The sequence below is a fragment of the Pongo abelii genome, chromosome 11 (genome assembly GCF_028885655.2).
Source record: "Pongo abelii isolate AG06213 chromosome 11, NHGRI_mPonAbe1-v2.0_pri, whole genome shotgun sequence".
NCBI classification, from domain to species: Eukaryota; Metazoa; Chordata; class Mammalia; order Primates; family Hominidae; genus Pongo; species Pongo abelii.
Window position 1 is genome coordinate 134,442,000 of NC_071996.2, and position 19,021 is coordinate 134,461,020.

The 19,021-nt window shown below is 50.7% G+C and overlaps 1 long non-coding RNA gene across 1 annotated transcript; it reads left to right on the forward strand.

Moving 5' to 3' along the window:
• Nucleotides 1-615: 615 nt before the first annotated feature.
• Nucleotides 616-18,656, forward strand: LOC103890045 (uncharacterized). Its single transcript, XR_654403.3, has 4 exons — nucleotides 616-1,143; nucleotides 9,531-9,738; nucleotides 10,093-11,224; nucleotides 18,530-18,656. It is a non-coding gene; the product is annotated as an uncharacterized LOC103890045 (long non-coding RNA).
• The last annotated feature ends 365 nt before the right edge of the window (nucleotides 18,657-19,021 follow it).

Here is a 19,021-nt window from a genome sequence, read left to right on the forward strand (position 1 = left end):
CAGAGTCTCAGCCACTTCCCTCCAGCCCTTGAGGACTGTCACCCATCCTAGAATGGAGGCCTTGCATTAGGTCCCGGGTTTGGCCAGAAGAATAGAGCAGTTGGAAATGTTAAGTTGACATAAATAGGAAGCTCTGTAACCTCGTGCAAGTGTTGTCTTGGAAACCAGAGCCTGGGCGGTCTCCATGGAAACCGTGCTCAGCCTTCTGCCTGAAGGAGTTACCACCCACTGGTGCTGGAGTGTTACTTATCAGGGACCTCAGAGCTCCAATAATTGCTTAGGGAATGATGACGGACTGGCCCCTGCCCACCCTGGCCATGTCAGGTGTGGGGCCCTGGGCACCTCCAGCTCTCTGCCTGGGAAAGAAGAAGAGCCCATTTCCATGAGAGATGTCCTCATGGGGAGGCACAGCAGACCACCCAAGGCAGTACATGCAGGGTCCCCGCAGTAAGGAGGGGGTCCTGTGTCCGGAGTTCCAGGGTATCTGGACTCTGCCATTGTCTCCTGGTGCAGCTGTACAGCTGTGGTGGGCTAACACCGTCTCCAGGCTCCAACTTGCCCTTCTGTAAAATGGGGAGTTTGGACCAAGTCATTCTGAAGGTCTCTTCCAGCTTTAATGACATGTGTTTTGCATGTGACCTGGCAGCACAGGGGTCAGAGGAGGGAGAGATCAGAGTGACTAGTGCGGGCTTCCTGGGGAATCATTTGAGCTTTGAAGGTGGGGAGGAGGAATGTCAGAGAGTGGGCAAAATACAACACGAAAGGGAAATTCACCCTCTGAGGGCCAGGGACACGGGGGCAGCCTGCTCTCCTCCTGGGGCCCTGTTCCTTGTGGGGACTGGAAGAGAGGCTTTGACTCTAGGGCCTGGGGCAGCAAGGGTTGACAGGGGTGCAGTCCTAGAAGGGTTGGCAGTTACGGTGGCCCACCATGGCATCTCCGTATCCTTGCTCCATGCTGCACCCACTCCAGCTGCCAGAGCACGGAGGCAGAGACGTGGGAGCAGATGAAGGTTGCACGCCAGCCTCCCACCTGTGAGACAAAGGGCCCTGTCACTGGAAGCCACGTCCAGCCTGGCCCCTCAGGAGCCAGGGCTCTGCACCTAATGGAGGACTGATGGGAAAGGGAAGGCTGGCAGCAGTGAGGTAATGGGGTGGGGGGTGAGAGGCAGGGGGAGGTGGGGAGGACAGGCAGGGGAGGGAGGGGAGGGGAGGGACTTTAGCCAGCACCCTTGTCCCACACTGAGCGAGTACCCAGTGTTCAAGCAGTCAGTATGCCAGCAGTTTTTCATTGATTACTTTTGTTCATGTCTCGCATTATCTCTGGGGTAAGTATGAATTTCATAGCCACAAACTCAGGTGTCCAAAGTATCTTTATTGGTATCTTTATTTTTGTATAATAGTGTGTTTTGTGTAATAATCTAGTTTTCAAACCTTCCCTTAGTCTGGTGGCAGAATGTGTAATCTTGATAATTTCTAGGTAAACTCGGTCATCACTTCAGTTTGCCCTTTTCAAAGATATTAATTTTTGCCCTCCCTTCCCCACCAGGGGCCATCATCTGAATCACGTTCCTGTATTCGGGATTTGCTCCTCCAAAACAGTTTTGATGGGAGACACAAGCCACCTACTATTATGCGGCCATGTACCACATAACAATGTTTCAGGCAACAATGACCGCACATACCACAGTGGTCCCATAAAATTACAACGGAGCTGAAAAATTCCTATTGCCTAATGACGTCACAGCCATTGTAAGGTCGGAGTGCAACACATCACTCATGTGTTTGTGTTGATGCTGCTGTAAACAAACCTACCACACTGCCAGTCATATAAAAGTATAGCCCATACAATTATGTGTAGTACTTAATACTTAATAATAATAAACAACTATGTTGCTGGTTTACGTATTTACTACACTGTGTTTTTAATTGCTAATAAGAGTGTACTCTTTTTAGTTATTAAAAAAAAAGTTAACTGTAAACAGACTCAGCAGGTACTTCAGGAGGTTTCCAGAAGAAGGCATTGTCATCATAGGAGGTGACAGCTCCATGCATGCATTGCCTCTGAAGACCTTCCAGTGGGACAGGATGTGGAGATGGAGATGGTGATACTGATGGCCCTGACCCTATGTAGGCCTAGGCTCATGTGTGTGTTAGTGTCTAGTGTTTAACTAAAAAGTTTAAAAGTTAAAAAAAAATTTTTAATAGAAAAAAAGGGGGACTGGGCGTGGTGTAATCACAGCACTTTGGGAGGCCGAGGCAGGCGGATCACCTGAGGTCAGAAATTCGAGATCAGCCTGGCCAACATGGTGAAGCCCCGTCTCTACTAAAAACACAAAAATTAGCTGGGCGTGGTGGCGCGCACCTGTAATCCCAGCTACTTGGGGGGCTGAGGGAGGAGAATGGCTTGAACCCAGGAGGCAGATGTTACAGTGAGCCAAGACACACCATTGCACTCCAGCTTGGGTGACAAGAGGGAGACTCCGCCGCAAAAAAAAAAAAAGGAAAAAGAAAGAACAAAAGCTCATAGACTAAGGGTACAAAGAAAATACTTTGTGAAGCTCTGTGTGTTGGTGTTTTATGCTAAGTATTATTATAGAAAAGTCCAAAGGTTTTTAAAAATTGAAAAGTTTATAAAGTAAAAAAAAAAGTACAGTAAGCTAAGGTTACATCATTATTGAGGAAAGAAAAAATGTTTCATAAATGTGGTGTAGCCTAAATATACAGTGTTTATAAAGTCTACAGCAGTGGTCGGTAATGTCCCAGGCCTTCCCATTCACTCACCATCCACTCACTGACTCACCCACAGCAACCTCCAGTCCTGCAAGCTCCATTCATGGTAAGCGCCTTATACAGGTGTACCATATCTTTATTTTTCCTACCATATTTTGAACGATATTTTTCTATGTTTAGACACACCATTGTGTTGCGATTGCCTACAGTATTCAGTACAGAAACATGCTGCACAGGCTTGTGGCCTAGGAGCAACAGGCTAACCCGTATAGCCCAGGTGTGCAGTAGGCTATGCCATTTGTGTAAGTGCACACTACGATGTTCACACAATGAAACTGCCTGACGATGCATTTCTCAGGACGTATCCCTGTTGTTAAGCTGAATCTGTTTTTCCCAGTGCCCCTTGGGGCTGGAGTCAAGCATGTGACCAGGCTCAGCCAATCAGATGTTTCCTCTCTGTAGTAGTCCATGTTCACACTGCAATGAAGATTCTACCTGAGACTGGGTAATTTATAAAGGAAAGAGGTTTAATTGACTCACGGTTCCACGTGGCTGGGGAGGCCTCTGGAAACTTACCATCATGGCTGAAGGCAAAGGGGAAGCAAGGCACGTGTTAGTCTCACATGTGGCAGGAGAGAGAGAGAGCACGGCGGGGAGGTGCCAGACACTTATCCAACAACCAGAACCCATGAGTGATGACTCATGGGAGAAACTACCTCCTGATCCAATCACCTCCCACCAGGCTCCTCCCTTGACATGGGGATTACAGTGTGAGATGAGATTTGGGTGGGGACAAAGAGCCACACCATATCACACCCAGACCATGCCATAGGGACATGTGACTCAGGAAGGGGGACAGTGAAAAATGCATCCTGGTAGAGGGGACAACAGCAACACAGAGTCTTGTGGGCATCAGGGAGGTGGTGGCATCCTCTCCACATTCTGGAGCCCGCGGTTCCCTTTGTGGTCTCCCAATTGCTGAAGTGGTTTCTCCAGCCCACCCAGTGACTCTGAGCCACCCAGTGTCCCGTCGATCAATTCCTTTCTTCCTAAATTCACCAGAATTATTCCCAGTGTTTGTGTCACAGTTTTATTGAACAAGGGAGCCTTGTAGGGTGTAATCAGAAAACAATTCTTTCTCCCCATTACTTTTTCAAACCTGGTCGGTGGGGTGGGTTCTCCTCTGACCTTGGATGAAATTGAAGGTAGGTTTCTTGGTTTTTCTGGTCCATCCAAGATAATAAAAATCCCTTGGGTAACTTTTAGTCACACAAATCCAATTTCAGTAATTACAACATCTAACTATCAAAACAGTTGAGACTCCAGGTGGTATTTGAAGTTAAAACTGCTCCCTTGCCCCATCCCAGACCTGCCCACATGGGAAGCCTACAAGGTGCGTGGGGAGCTTAGCGGGTTTCTCCTCCATGCCTCTGCCTCATGCTTCTACTTTTTCTCCCCTTCACTAGGCTCCTCGGCGCCTCCAAGTTTGGGACAGTGGCATGAGGGCTTGGCGTCGGGCGTCGGAGCAGGAGAGGTCACTAGTTGTCTTAGTCGGTGTGCGTTGCTGTAAAGGAACACCTGAGCCTGGGGAATTTATAAAGAAAACGGGCTTATTTGGTTCACAATTCTGCTGGCTGGAAGACTGGGCATCTATTGAAAGCCTTGGGCTGCTTCCACTCGTGGCAGAAGGTGAACAGAGCTGGCGTGAGACCACACGCAGAGATCATGTGGAGAGAGAGGAAGCAAGAGAGACACGGGAGGCAAAGGCTCTTTTTAACAACCAGCTCTCGTGAGAACTAATGGAGTGAAACTCACTCGCCTCTGTAGGAAGGCAATAATCTATTCATGAGGGATCCAACCTATGACCAGAACACCTCCCATTAGGCCCCACCTCCAACATTGATCCAAACTGTAGCACTAGCATCACCAGTTCACCTTCCCTCAGGTGGATGCTCCATGAGAGTCCCTGGTCCCCGTCCTTACCACTAGCTGCACCTCAATGCAGGCAAACTCTCCCTCAGCTTCATTTTCTTGGACTGGATCTAAGTAACTCAGACCAGCTTCTGAAACATTCACACACCCTTTGGTGCTACAGAATCCAGCAGAATGGGCTATTTGCTGGCACGCACCTCTTCTTGTCCTGTGCTCCAAGCAACAAGCAGGCAGCTCCAGCCACAGCCTCTCACTACTTGCTTCCCCAGGGGCTTGGCCCCCACCCAGTCCACAGGGCCCCCTTCCAAATTACTCCCAGGCCCCATGTCCAGGTCTCCCAGCAGTCTCAGTGAAGCCCCTCTCACTAGGCATAAGGCAGAGGGGTGGTGCGCTGGACTCTGTGATCATTCTCTCCTTAGAAATGTTCTCTCTGGCTGGGCACGGTGGCTCACCCCTGTAATCCCAGCACTTTGGGAGGCCGAGGCAGGAGGATCACTTGAGGCCAGGAGTTCAAGAACAGCCTGGGAAACACAGGCTGTTTAAATTTTTTGTCTGTACAAAAAAATTAAAAATCAGCTGGGCATGGTGATATGTACCTGTAGTCCGAGCTACTTGGGAAGACTGCTTGAGCCTGGGAGGTCGAGGCTGCAGTGAGCCATGATCGCACCACTGCACTCCAGCCTGGGTGACAGAGTGAAACTCTGTCTCTAAAAAAGAAAAAAAAAAGAAATGTTCTCTCTATTTGGTCTTCAGTTAGCAGCCAGGAGTGGAGGATGCGCAAGAGTTGCACAGTTGGTTTGAGGTCGCCTCCTTTGCATGTCCTTTATTTTGGAATGTCTGACTCATGGGCACAATCCCCCTCTTTTCTCAGATCCCTGAGGGGCTGACAAGTCTCTTCCTTGGAGCTAACCCCCAGTGATGGAGGCGTAGAGGACCCAGGGACCCCCCGCCCCATTCCTGCTACCTCACCAGCATCTGATTTCTTTTTTCCTGGACTTGTGAAGTCTTTATCTAGACTTGGAGGAGGAGATGTGGGGAAAGAGAAAAGGAGAGGAAAGTCTCATTAGGTCGACAGATGGTTTAGGTCTTGCAGGCCCCCCAGCAGGCATCTGGGGCAGCTGGTTCTAAGCGGAGGAGGGGCTGCCACGGGGAGTCTGAACCTGAGGCCACCTGCACCCCTCTAACCCTCAGCTGAGCTGGGAGTTCAGGGAACAGGACATGAAAGGAAGTTGAGCAGCCTCAACCTGGGGTGAAGGCTCAGAGCTTTGGATGATACCCTACGCGTCAGTGCTGGTAGAGCAGCCCTGGGGCTTGGTGGCAAGGCAGTGGGCTCTGGACTACCAGACCTGGGTTTGAATCTCATTTCTGCCATTGACTGGCTGGATGATTGTTTTGGTTATCTATTTCTGCATAACAAATACCCCAAACCTTGTTGCTTAAAAGAGTAATCGGCCGGGCGTGGTGGCTCACGCGTGTAATCCCAGCACTTTGGGAGGCCGAGGTGGGTGAATCACAAAGTCAGGAGTTCAAGACGAGTCTGGCCAACGTGGTGAAACCCAGTCTCTACTAAAAATACAAAAAATTAGCTGAGCATGGTGGTGGGCACCTGTAATCCCAGCTACTCGGGAGGCTGAGGAAGGAGAATCGCTTGAACCTGGGAGGCAGAGGTTGCAGTGAGCCCAGATCGTGCCACTGCACTCCAGCCTGGGCAACGGTGTGAGATTCCATCTCAAAAAAAAAAAAAAAGAGTAATTATGTGCTCAAGATTTTACAGTTTGGAACGGCTGAGCAGGGATGATTTGTTTGTGCCCTGTGTGTCATTATCTGAGCTGTCTTTAGGGAGGCAAGAAGATCTACTTCAACGATAGCATCCTATCAGTTCCGAGCTCAGCTGGGACTGTCAGCTGAGAGCCTCAACTGTCCTCCAAATAGTCCTCTCCTCTTTCCTGCTTGGGCTTCCCCACAACATAGAGACTGGGTCCCAAAAGGGAGGAGGCAGACGCTGTCAAGCCTACTTGATGCCTGGGCTCTGAGGTCCCAGGACATCATTTCCCCTGCATTCTTTGGCCAAAGAAGTTGGGGGCCCATCCTAGATTCAAGATGAGGGGACATAAGCACCACCTCTTGAGGGGAGAAGTGCCGTGTGTGTATAGGGAGGGCAAGATTGTCTGCAGCCATCTTTGGATACTAGCTACCACAGCAAGCATGAGCAAGTTATTCAATCTCTCCAAGCCTCAGTTTCCTACTCTATAAACTGGAAATAATAATATCTATCTCACATGGTTGTTGATAGCATTAAAGAAGTTCTCAGCGGAGCTCACAACAGTAGGAAGCATGAGTCTGTACAGCCCACGGCTCAAAAGAATTCACTCTCACTTAGACAATCCTGAGCACACACAGCATCCAGACGATGGTGGAAAACTTCTCCCACCACAAGTCCTTTCAGCACCTGCCGCTGCTACCTCCTCTATCTCTGCTCCCTCCCTGCCTCTAGTATCCTCACCTCCCAAATCCCCTCAGCCTTTTCTCTTCTTCCTGTGAGTCACTCTGGAGATGCAGCAGTACAGAGGAATCTGGTCTTGGCTCTGGGCAGGGTGTTTAGGCAGTGGGTCTCCCAGGTTGGGACCCATTGCCCCCTCCTAGAGAACAATGCTCGCATTGCCCTCTGCTCCTGACCCGAAGCCCCCCACACCAGCTCCCACTAACTGGAAGCCAGTGCTGTAAACCTACAGCTTCCACGTGCTCCATGAGAGTCTCTGGTGTCCGTCCTCACCGCTAGCTGCACCTCAATGCAGGTGAACTCCCCAGCTTCATTTTCTTGGATGCTTCAGGAGGACTCCCCTTTGTGGTAGAGGTAGGGAAAAGGAGAAGGCTTCTAAGAGGAGGCCACTCCCAGCTCCAGCCCCAGCCCCAGCCCCAGCCTCAGCCTGGGCAGCCACATCCGCTGCACTTTCAGCGCACGGCAGCCACTGCGAGCCTGGGCGCCCATCTGCAGGCTCCCGGCCCAGGCCCTGACCATGCAGTTTTGGTGGGAAGTGGGGGGCAGGGCTTACCCGTCCTGGGGTAGTCCCCAGGCCTCTCTGGATTCAGACAATTAGAAGCAGTAGCTGCAGCAATCAGATGGAGCACTGTGTGATTTGGGAAATGGGGCAGCTCTAGCTGGTCTGGGAAGCAAAAGCCCTTTCTTTCTATTTTAAAATATAAAACTTGATTTTTCTAGGCGTTCAGAAATGCCTGGTTCATGTGGGCCGGGGCAGGCCTGGGCTGTCTAGAGAGCTGTGGCGATGGGGGGCCTTAGAGCAGGAGGGTGGGAGGGGATGAAATGTGTCCTGTCTCAGGAGTGCCCCTTTCTCCAGGCATCATGGAGGGTATCCTAGCCCCTGACCACCCAGGGGGCAGCCACCTCCCAGGCCTGCAATCCCGAGTTGAGACACAGGCCCACCCAGGTTGTTTCTCCCTTAGGTGACCCCTCCCAAGCAGAGCTGTCGCTGAGCTCCTGATTCTGGTCCACTGTTACCGGGGAGACTGCTGTCCCCAGGCCTCTCCAGGCCAGGCTGTGCTGAGCAGAGGCTGTGCCTCCAAACCCAGGAAGGCTTCCAGTTGGATCGCTTCTGACTTTGTCTTCTTGCTGTTGCTGCTGGTAATAAAACTCACATTTACCAGAATTGGGGCAAACAGAATGGAAAGAACAGCATTTCGGTGACTGATGCCAAGTCTCAGAGTTTCAGTAGCCCCACTTGGGCAGCCAAGAGCCTGGGAAATTAGATGCCCTGGCTCAGGAGGGCTGCGTTCACCAGTTTCACACATGGTCCCCCCTCCTTGGGGTCTCGGGTGCACAGCAGGTGCAAACACCCCACACCACGTGCCCCGAGGCTGGGAGCCATGAAGACACCCCCCACCACTTCCACTTCCGTTTCTGCACAGAGAAGGTGTCACAGTTTTCCAAACTGTTAAGAGAATTTCTTTTGTGCATGGCATTGTTCAGCTCACCCAGGCTGCAGACTGAGATGGAACCAAAACAGAAGTGAGTAAGGAGAAGTGAGTCAGTCATGCATTCAACACATATTCTTGAGCCCTGTTATGTTCTGGGCCCTGTTGGGGACTGGGGACAGAGAGGAGCAGCATGCTGCCCCTATCCTCTAGGAGCTCACAGACCTGGTATCCCGAAGATGGGCCAGACTCTTCTGCCTCTTTGTCTGGGTAGACCTCATGTCTAGACCAAGACATAAAACAGGTTTTTGGAGCATTGCTGCGGAGTCTGCAGGGTGGTGGGCCCTGGGCAGGGTGGTGGGGCCTGGGCTGTGTGCTGGGCATGGAAAGGCGAACAAGAAACGAACCCTACTCTTGCAGGACTGATGGTCTAGTCGGGTAGAAGAAGAAACTGGAAGTTATTGGACAGTGTGCTAAGTGTTGGGATGGGGGAGTTCCAGGGCACTGTGGGGACAGGTATGCCCAGACCAACCAAGCAAACAAGGGGACCTATGTGTTTGATTCATATTAAATGTCATACTAGGCCAGGCGTGGTGGCTCACGCCTGTAATTCCAGAACTTTGGGAGTCCAAGATGGGTGGATCACAAGGTCAGGAGTTCAAGACCAGCCTGGCCAAGATGGTGAAACCCCATCTCTACTAAAAATACAAAAAATTAGCTGGGTGTGGGGCTAGGCGCCTGTAATCCCAGCTACTCAGGAGGCTGAGGCAGTGAACTGCTTGAACTTGGGAGGCAGAGGTTGCAGTGAGCCTAGATAGAGCCACTGCACTCCAGCCTGGGTGACAGAGGGAGACTCCATCTCAAAATAAAGAAATAAATAAGTAAATAAATAAATAAATAAATGTCATACTCTGCCACCAAGGCCAATGTCTTCACAGGTTTTTTGACCTTGGCAATGTTCCCATCAGACTGCAGAAGACTTGACTATTCCTGTTCAGGTAGATGATGACCGGCCCCATAAACAGCCACTGAGGGTCACCCTCTCCCTCCCCAGCCCTGAAGGCCAAGAAATGGGACTGAGCTCCTTGGATTTATGACCTTCTGGCTCCTGCAGAGAGAGGAGGGCTGGGGCTTTACCGGGACATGGTAAGCTGGACAGACTCCTGCACGGTGTAGGCTTGAGGCCACATTCCTTGTCCATCTCTGGCTAGGGGCTGGGGCTGGGTGGACATGGTTCCTCCGTGATGTTCTGCCACCCAGCAGCTTGCCACCCTCTCCAGGTCCTTTGGCAAAATTTCAAACCACGCTGATTGACCTTGGAGCTCCACCCACATCCACACCCTTGGCTGTGTCAGAAACTCTCCACTACAGGCAAGAAAACAAGGGAACTGGGGTTTATGACTTCTGTTCAGCTTCATTAAATATTGATGAGAAACTTTTAGAGGAGCTTTCTGGATTCCACAGAGGGGACTAACTAATTCCACCTTTTCCTTTTAGCAGGGGCTAAGGACTGTCCTTGGATCTCACTAGGACAGCTGACCTTCCCTCCACCAAATGACTTCTCCAGTCTGATCGTTCCCGGCCACCTGATAATCTCTTTGTGCAAACGCCAGGAAGCCCTGGTTAGAGGCGTGGACACCAGGTGTTCTTGAGGAGGACAGTGGTGACTCAGTTTTATCTGACCCCATGCTCTCAAGTTCCTTTTCTGTGAGACACTTTTTTTGTGCTACTTTGGACCCTCTCACTTATCTGTGGGCCATTGGCCACTGGCCCCAGCCACAGCTGAGACCACCAACTCTGCATGGACTCAGACAGGCTTCACCCAGGCACACCCAGCAGCCCCTGCCTCAGGTCCCAGCTATGCACCCCTTAGGCTTGCCTGGATACTAGGATGGGAGACACTGCATCCATCCATGCACAACCAGCAAGTAGAGGCAATTAACACCCTTCAGGCGACCCAACGCAAGCTGGGAGCCTGTGCACAAATTATTCTCCCTTTCTCCCAAAAGAATTGTGCCGAGAAACATTTGTGCAGCTTCCCGGAGGATGGTCCTTGGGATTGAGCAAGCAGTAATGTTTGTTACCAAGCCATGGCCAGCTCCATAACACACCCTGGAGTTGGCGCCACTTCCTTCCCAGCTACACTCCCCTTTCTCTCACACCTGCTCCCTGGGGTCACCTCCCTACCAAAGGAGGGGCACAGGAGCCTTTGTTTCCCACTCTGCTTTCCAAGAAACCCAAACCAAGCCACTCTGAGTTCCTTCCAGAGCTCCACTTCCACTTCACGGGATCCTCTTAGTACCACAGTCAGCACCCAACCTGCCTCTGAGATGGGCGTGTGATCTCGGCTGGCCAGTCAGTGCCTTATTCCTCTGGCCACAGAACTTGGCTCAGGAACTGACATGTGACCAATCTGAATTTTCCCTGGGGACTGATACGTGGACACCAGGGACCTCATGCACCAGTAAAGTCGCTGCCTTCCTTCTCTGCCAGAGATGATTCTGTCTCATCCAATCAAGACTTGAATGGACTCCAGCTTCCCAGAAAGCCTTTCTCCACCATCCCAGCCTCACGGGATCTTACCCGCTTCACTGGTAACACCCAGAATCTTCAGCACAACTGCTACCACCAGGTACTGCCTTGCTCCTTTACACTGTTGTTATGTTGTTTGAATCTGTTATGCAGCTGATTATGTGTATGCCTATTTCTACTAGGCACGCATGGTTCTACCTGGCTAACTACAGTGGATTCATTGTCCAAATGAGGCAGGCAGGTGCTTCAATATATAGAGAGGCCAGGTATCCAATATAAGGAACCACATTATCCCAGCTTGCCTGGAACTTTCCAAGCTTTAACACTGAATAGCCTTGGACTCCCTCAGTCCTGGACAGACTGGGACATTTGGTTACCTTGTTCAATGAGCAAGAGCAGGAGGAGAGTGTTGTCTAGGAGAAGCCTCCTTTTATTTACTTCCCTTCTGAGACAGGGTCTCATTCTGTCACCCAGGTTTGGGTCCAGTGGCAGGGTCATAGCTCATTGCAGCCTCAACCTCCCGAGCTCATGCAATCCTCCCACCTCAGCCCCCCAAGTAGCTGGGATGACAAGCACACCACCACACCTGGTTATTATTATTTTTTTTTTAATAGAGACAAGGTCTCACTACATTGCCCAGGCTGGTCTCAAACTCCTGAGCTCACGTGATCCTACCCACCTTGGCCTCCCAAAGTGCTTACAGGTGTGAGTCACTGCACCCGGCCGGGAAGCCTCTTTTTAAAGTAAAGGACATAGACTGCACAGATTCAGCCCAGACTCCATCTATCTATCTATTTAATAGAGCTCCTACAATTTACTGAGCTTCTACTATGTGTCTGACACTCTGCGAAGTTCTGAAGATCCAGAGATGAACAAGACTTAGTCCCTTCCCTGAAGAGTTTATAGTTCAGAGCAGGCATTAGGGAAATTTTTTGCAAAGGGCTAGATCACAAGTGTTTTCAGTTTTACAAACCATACAGTCTCTGTCATAACTATTCTGGTCTGCTGTAGCTCCAAAGCAGCCACTGCAGACAGTGTGAATGGACATGACTGTGTCCCCATAAGACTTGAAGGGCAGCAGCCTCCTGGCACAGAGGTGGAGAAAAACACACAAAGCCTCAGAGCACCTGCCAGGCCCCTGCTGAAGGTAGCAGCTCCAGGCGGCCCCATAGGCGGCATCTCACATGGCCCCATCTCCTCCGCCGTGGTTGATTGGACCAGGGAGGAGCACGTGATTCACAGGTAGCCCATCCTCAGGCTGCCAGTGATGGACACGAGTGGAGAGGCCCGCAGAGATAGTGGCCGCCAGCTGGGACAATGGTGGTAGGAGACAGAGACTGAAAGGCAGGAAGGGTAGAGCAGAGCCAATAGACTTCCCTGGACCCTCGAGCCCTTCCAAACCTGAGCTGTGTTCCAGGCCCCATGGAGACCTCCAGGGAGGTCTTGCTGTGAGCCTGTCCTGGGGACCCAGGGAGCCTTGCACGGAGCTGAGAGTCCTGTCTTCTTTATTTCCATGTACATCCTTCAACAAAACAGGTTTTGTTTCCTTCTTTCTTGTTTAATAATTCAGTAATTTTTAGAAAATTTACAAAGTTGTGCAACCATCATTGTCACCCAGCTCCCATAATAAATCTGAAGGAGCTCCCTGCACCCAAGAGACCCTCAATCACCCCAGTTCCTTGTGGAAAGTTAGGGTGCCATGGGATCACAGAGGAGGGACCCCCAACTAGGGCCGGGGGCTCAGAGAAGCCTTCCCAGAGAGACCCAAGGACAGTCAGAGAATTCCTGGGGTGATGTGGAGATGAGGGATCCCCATCACCTCTTTGACCTTTAGTGGGCAGCAAGGGCCAACATCTGACCAGGTGCCTCCTGCAGCAGGCATGGTGTAGGCAGAACACTTTGTCAGATGCCGATGAATCGAGCAGCTTTCCTGTTTCCTCCATACCCTCCATGCCGTCCTGTGGCAGCCTCAGTCCACCCCGGTGTCCTTAGACAGGGCCTTGCAGCCCAGGGCACACTGCAGGAAAGGGAAGAATCTGCACGTGGCTCCCTGGGGCCGTCGATGATGGGCTTTGCTGCCTGCACCACCCGAGTTTTCATCCAAGAAAACACCCTAACCTGGTATTTCCCAAGGAATTCAAGTGAGATGGTCAAAAGGGCTTACACCCTTGTCCTAAGGCTGTGGAAGAGGTCTGGCCATACAATCTCCCTCTCCCTTTCCCCCTCCACCCCCAGGAAAGAGAGAATCTCCAAGCACCCATACCCAGGGCCTCTGTCTTCCCACTCCCCTCTCCCATCTCCCCATAAGGAGCCTTTCTCTTGCTGAAGCAGGAAACTTCATTTTGCTAACAGGAAGGTTCTTTGTTCACTGCAAGAGAAACCAGCTCCAGCTAATTCAAGCAAAAGAAGGCTCTTCGCAGGGATGTGGAGCAGCTCACAGTTGCAAAGAGGTTGCTGAGCAACGTGCACTGCCTGGAGGTGACTCCAGTGGCCCTGGGCTTCCCCGGGCTCCCCCGCTGGGAGACAGAATCTGACAGCACAGTTTGGTGCAAGGGTCCCTGGCCTTGGTCCTTTGGATCACTCAGTGACAGGGAACAGGAGCCAATCTGCTTCCCTATCCCATTAGAAGGATCTGGATTTGCTCCATTCACCCAGACCTGGGTTTCACCAGGAACTAGGGGTGTACATCATCTATGCTCAAACCCAGGGCAACCCTGAGTATACGGCATCTCCCACTGGGCCATTAAGAAGATGCACATACAAAAGAGATCGTTTTTCCAAGTGAGAAGATCCAGCTTGAATACACAAACTATTAGGGGTGTGCATGTAATTGTTTAAATGTCTCCTGTAGGAGTTAATGCATTTGGTTTTAAAGACATCTTTTAATTCCACAGAAGGTAACTCCTTTCCACTTTCACATTTCAGGGAACATTTTTTCATCTCAACCTGTCACCAGCAACTTGAGTGTCTGTCTCCTCATCACCCCTGAACCAGGGTTTGAGTCACCAGTGACTTTCAGGGCACATCACCTCCCTCTCCTCTCAGTTACAGAGATTCAGCACTTTTTAAATCCCCACATGATGCTATCGCTGGAAATTTTATCTAAGCCGCAAGTGCCCCTTCTCATAATGTTGAGGGGCTTAAAGTTGTTATTTGAACCTTGAGAGAAATATGAGAATTTTCTTAACTGGTGATTGGGGCACACCAGGCACCCCGGCATTATCATCTATCCTACCAGAGGGCTCCTGCACACAGCCAGGTATAAGGGGCTTGGAGCAAGCCCCTAGCTGTCTGTTATCATTAGCTGGTGCTACGGGGCCAGGACCCAGGGTCTTTGAGCCTCCAGTTGTTTCCTGGTCTGAAGCGAGGTCTGGGGCAGTGGTGATGACTGCAGCTGTCAATCACCAGGTATTTATCAGCTCTGCTCTGCACCCAGCCTGTGCCAGGCACACAGGGTGGATGGGAGCCATGAGCCCTTGCTGTGAGAGATGATTAAGAAGGAGCATTTCTACTTAGGACACCAGTGCAAGGGAGGACCAAATGAGGTGTAACAGACAAGGAGAGAATAAGGTTGTTCTCGACCAGGTGCAATTGAGTAGTGGAAGCCAGTGGGTGGGCTTGTGCCAGCCTCTATTGGGGAGCAGATGGGTCACCCCTTGATGGCTCAGGATCTTTGAAGAGCCCTGAGAGGATTTTGGAGTGGGCACGGTGGGCCAGGACACAGAGACCCAGAGTGGGGGTTAGCATGGGGTGCCATGCAAAAATCACTTACAAGGGCATCGGAGAGCTGGTGCTGCTCACGCCCCCACGGGCCTCAGCTTTCACGTCTGCACAATAGTTCCCTTCAAGCCAAGGTCTTGTTACAGACCTGTTTCTAGCCCCTACTCCTCCAGATTTATGGGGTCACCCCCCCTTTTTAAATCTCCAAGCAGAAGGGCTTGTGATTTTATTCCACATTCAGTGGGAACCCTAGCATCTCCCATCATAGTCCTGGAAACTGCCAAATTCTCCTCTGAGCCCTGAGTCCTACAGGAACTGTCCTCCATGTATATCTGAGCCCACAGGGAGCACCTTCCCCCTTCCTTTCTCCAATAAAGGACAACTGACTCCAGGGAGAACTGGTGGGAGACTTCCCTGAAGGCCAGGGGTGATGGAGATGGATGGTAATGCACAGCAACTGGAAACAGCCCCCAGCCCCATCCTGCCAAGGGAGTGCTCCTTCCCTTATGCCACCCCCTCACCTGGTTTGGTTGGTTTCAGATGCAGTGCAGCCTTGGGAAGTCGGTGCTGGACCCCACCTGTGCAGCCTGTTTGCTGCAGTTTCAGAGTCACTGGAGATACAGTATTTATAAAAGCGTTTCTCTCTTGGTTTGAACTACAGCTTTGCTCCCAGTTTCAATGTATATAGTCCTTGGAGGAACAACCCTGGCCAAGAAGTTATACCAGAGGCAACTGACCCCTAAGAGCAGGTGATGAAGAGCAGGAGGAGATGGCTGCGAGCTGGAGGAAGGGTGGTAGTTTGCAGTGGTGGGGACAGGGAGATACCACAGGAGGGGATTTGGAATTGGGGAAAGGAATTCACAATCGTGTCAAAGGCAGAATCTGCTGGGAGTGGTTGGGCCTTGGAGATTCTTGATGGGGTGACAATTAGGTGACCCCAAGTACTTTCATAAGAACTTTTATAACATAAGTTTAGGGAGCCGGGTGCAGCGGTTCAAGCCTGTAGTCCCAGCATTTTGGGAGGCCGAGGTGGGAGGATCACTCGAGCCCAGGAGTTTGAGCCCAGCCTGGCCAACAGGGTGAAACTCCATCTCTACTAAAAACATGAAAAATTAGCCGGGCATGGTGGCAGGTGCCTGTAGTCCCAGCTACTCGGGAGGCTGAGGCACGAGAACCACTTGAACCCGAGAGGCAGAGGCTGCTGTGAGCTGAGATCACACCACTGCTCTCCAACCTGGGCAACAGAGCAAGACTCTGTCCCAAAAACAAAACAAAAACAAAAAGCAAAACCATAAAAGTAGGTAAGGTCATCCTCTGATAGTGGAACTTACTACATAGATACATGCCAGGACGCAGTGATAGTAATAAAATATCATATAAGACGATGATGATGGTGAAACTGGTATGACCTACTTCACCAACTTAGATTACAGAATGGTCAAATTTCTTTTATTGCTTAATTTATTTTTTCCTATGTGTCTTTTAGGCAGAAGACTTGCCCCCAAATTACTCAAAGACCCCAGGGGCCTCCTTTGCTTCCACACCTGAGGGAGGAGAGCCAGGGTTCCATCAGCCTCTGCTGCTGTTTCTCCAAGCTGTCACAAGGTGTCACTGTTGCAGCTTGGTGTCTCAAGGAGGGATGCTGCTGCCCGAGAGGCTGGGATGCCCTTGGTGGTTGAGGTTCAGGCTTAAGACTCTTTTTAGTTATCACTTCACACTCGGCCATCCCTTCCCAAAGCATGGCTCCTGGGGCAGGGTGGCTGGGTTTGAAGGGGTGTCCAGTATCAGCCACATTCCATGCTGGCCAGAACAGTGTCATCAGCTGAGATCTCCCTTAAAACAAGGTGATTTATTTTGGGGGCCTCATTGCTTGCCCCTGCCACAGCTTCTTGGATTGCCCTACAACTCCTAGACAGGTATCCCTGACTTTGCATCTCTGAGATTGGGGACTGGGATATGGGTGTCTTTGCTTTCAGAGGGCCCTGGGACTCCGCTTCCTATAGTGCAGCATACAAAGAGGGACGGCCAGCTTCTCTAAGCCCCTCAAACAAAGGTCCTGGGTCAGCCCAAACCCCAAGAAGCAGAGGATGGGACCCTGGGGGCTCACATTTGCATAACAAAGTGGGCACACAAATGATCCTTCACCAGAGGAAGAACACCTGTGCCCAGGTTCCTTATGTCTCTGCCTAACCCAGAAGTTCTCAACCTGGGGATCAGGAGTAGAATTCAGGGGTGTCACGAACTTGTTGGGGGAAAATATTACATGCTATTTTCACTAATCACTAACTGAAGGTAGCATTTCCTTCCATTATGCATGTAGACATCACACCACAGTACGATACATGGTGTGGTTCCTAGGACTTGTCACCAATAGACATCACAGATACTCTCATATCCCACTACAGTTGCTGCAGATAATTCAAAATAACTTCTCAGCTCATCATAAATTCAAAATTATGATAATCATTAAACCCATCACTAGATCTTGTTATCCAGTGCCTAAAGAAATATATATATTGCTGCATTGGTGACCACATTTCCATATATCTGGTTTCCTCTCTAATTTCATGCATTTTACTTGATGCATATGAAACTTCCCTTCTGGGGAAGGTCCACAGGCTTCCTCCTGACTGCAGGAGGATCGATGGCATGAGATGAATTAAGACCCCATGGCCTGCTGGGCACAGTGGCTCACGCCTGTAATCCCAACACTTTGGGAGGCCAAGGCAGGTAGATTGCTTCAGCCTAGGAGTTCAAGACCAGCCCGGGCAACATGGCGAGACCCTGTCTTTACAAAAAATACAAAAATTAGCCAGGCATGGTGGTGTGCACCTACAGTCCCAGCTACTCAGGGGGTTGAAGCAGGGGGATCCCTTGAGCCCAGTAGGTTGAGGCTGCAGTGAGCTGTGATCATGCCATTGTACTCCAGCCTGGGGGACAGGAGTGAGATCTTGTCTTAAAACAAACAAATGAAAAAACAAAACAAAAGACCTAGTGCCAGAGCTTTCACCATTCTCAGAGGCTGCCTAAAGCCCTACCTGAAAAGGATACTAGGTTTGTGAGTCCAAAGGTCAGCCGGGGAAGGTGCAGGGCTATTGTGGTTCCCAAGAAGAGCCCAGACAAGCATTCTGCTCAAGGAGCCTCAGACGTGAAGGTGCAAGAGCATTTAACATGGAGGGCTTGGGGCCTGCAGGAGTGAGCTGCGTGCCCAAGTGTCATTCAGATGCCTCTGTTGAAGGGCCCAGTCCTCGATGGGCACCGTGGCTGTGATCAGTGTGGACTGAAACCCAGGATTCTCTGCAAATAGTGCAGTCATCAAGGTATGCCCCAGCTAGGACCCATGCAGGATCTTGGGAGCAGAAGGGCTCCAGTGACAATGGAGCTGGAGCATCCTCCAGTAAACCTTGGTGAATGAATTAGGGCAAGTTACGTTCAATTTGAAGAAATAAGAGAAGTGCGACTTCTACTCCAGGTCAGCGTAGAAGCCGTTCCTGTGACTTGAAGTGTCCCCCCCCCAAAATTCACATGCTGGAGCCCTAATTCCCAATGTAACTGTATTTGGAGACATGGCTTTTAGGAGGCAACTAAGGTAAAATGAAGGAAGGGTGAGGCCTGATCCCGTAGGATTAATGTCCTTAGCAGAAGAGACACCAGAGAGTTTGTTTCCTCTCTCTCTGCCTCTTAGGACACAGTGAGGAGGTGGCCATCAGCAACCCAGGAAGAGCGGCCTCACCAGAAACTGACCCTGCCAGACCTCGATCTGAGACTTCCAGCCTCCAGAACCGTGGGACACAAATTCCTGTTGTTTAAGGCACTCAGTCTGCAGTGTTTTATTATGGCAGCTCAGGTAGACTGACAACATACTTGTCGTATATGGGTGTTTTTTGCAGTGTAAAGTCCCAGGGAAGAACTGTCAATACTCACAGATCTCTTAACCATCAATTTCATCCCACTTTGCTCATGCAATTGAAATAGTCCTGTCTTTGGGGTCATATACCCTTTAATAATACTCAGAGAATAATGACTTTGCTCCCCACCTTCCATTAATATGGGAAGTCCTATTTTCTGTGGGTTCCCCCCTCCAGGCATCTCTGGGTCTCATGCTCTGCTATAAAGCTCACACTGATTCTCCTTGGTGAAAGCTGTGCCCTGGCTGCGACTTGAAGTTGGCACTGAA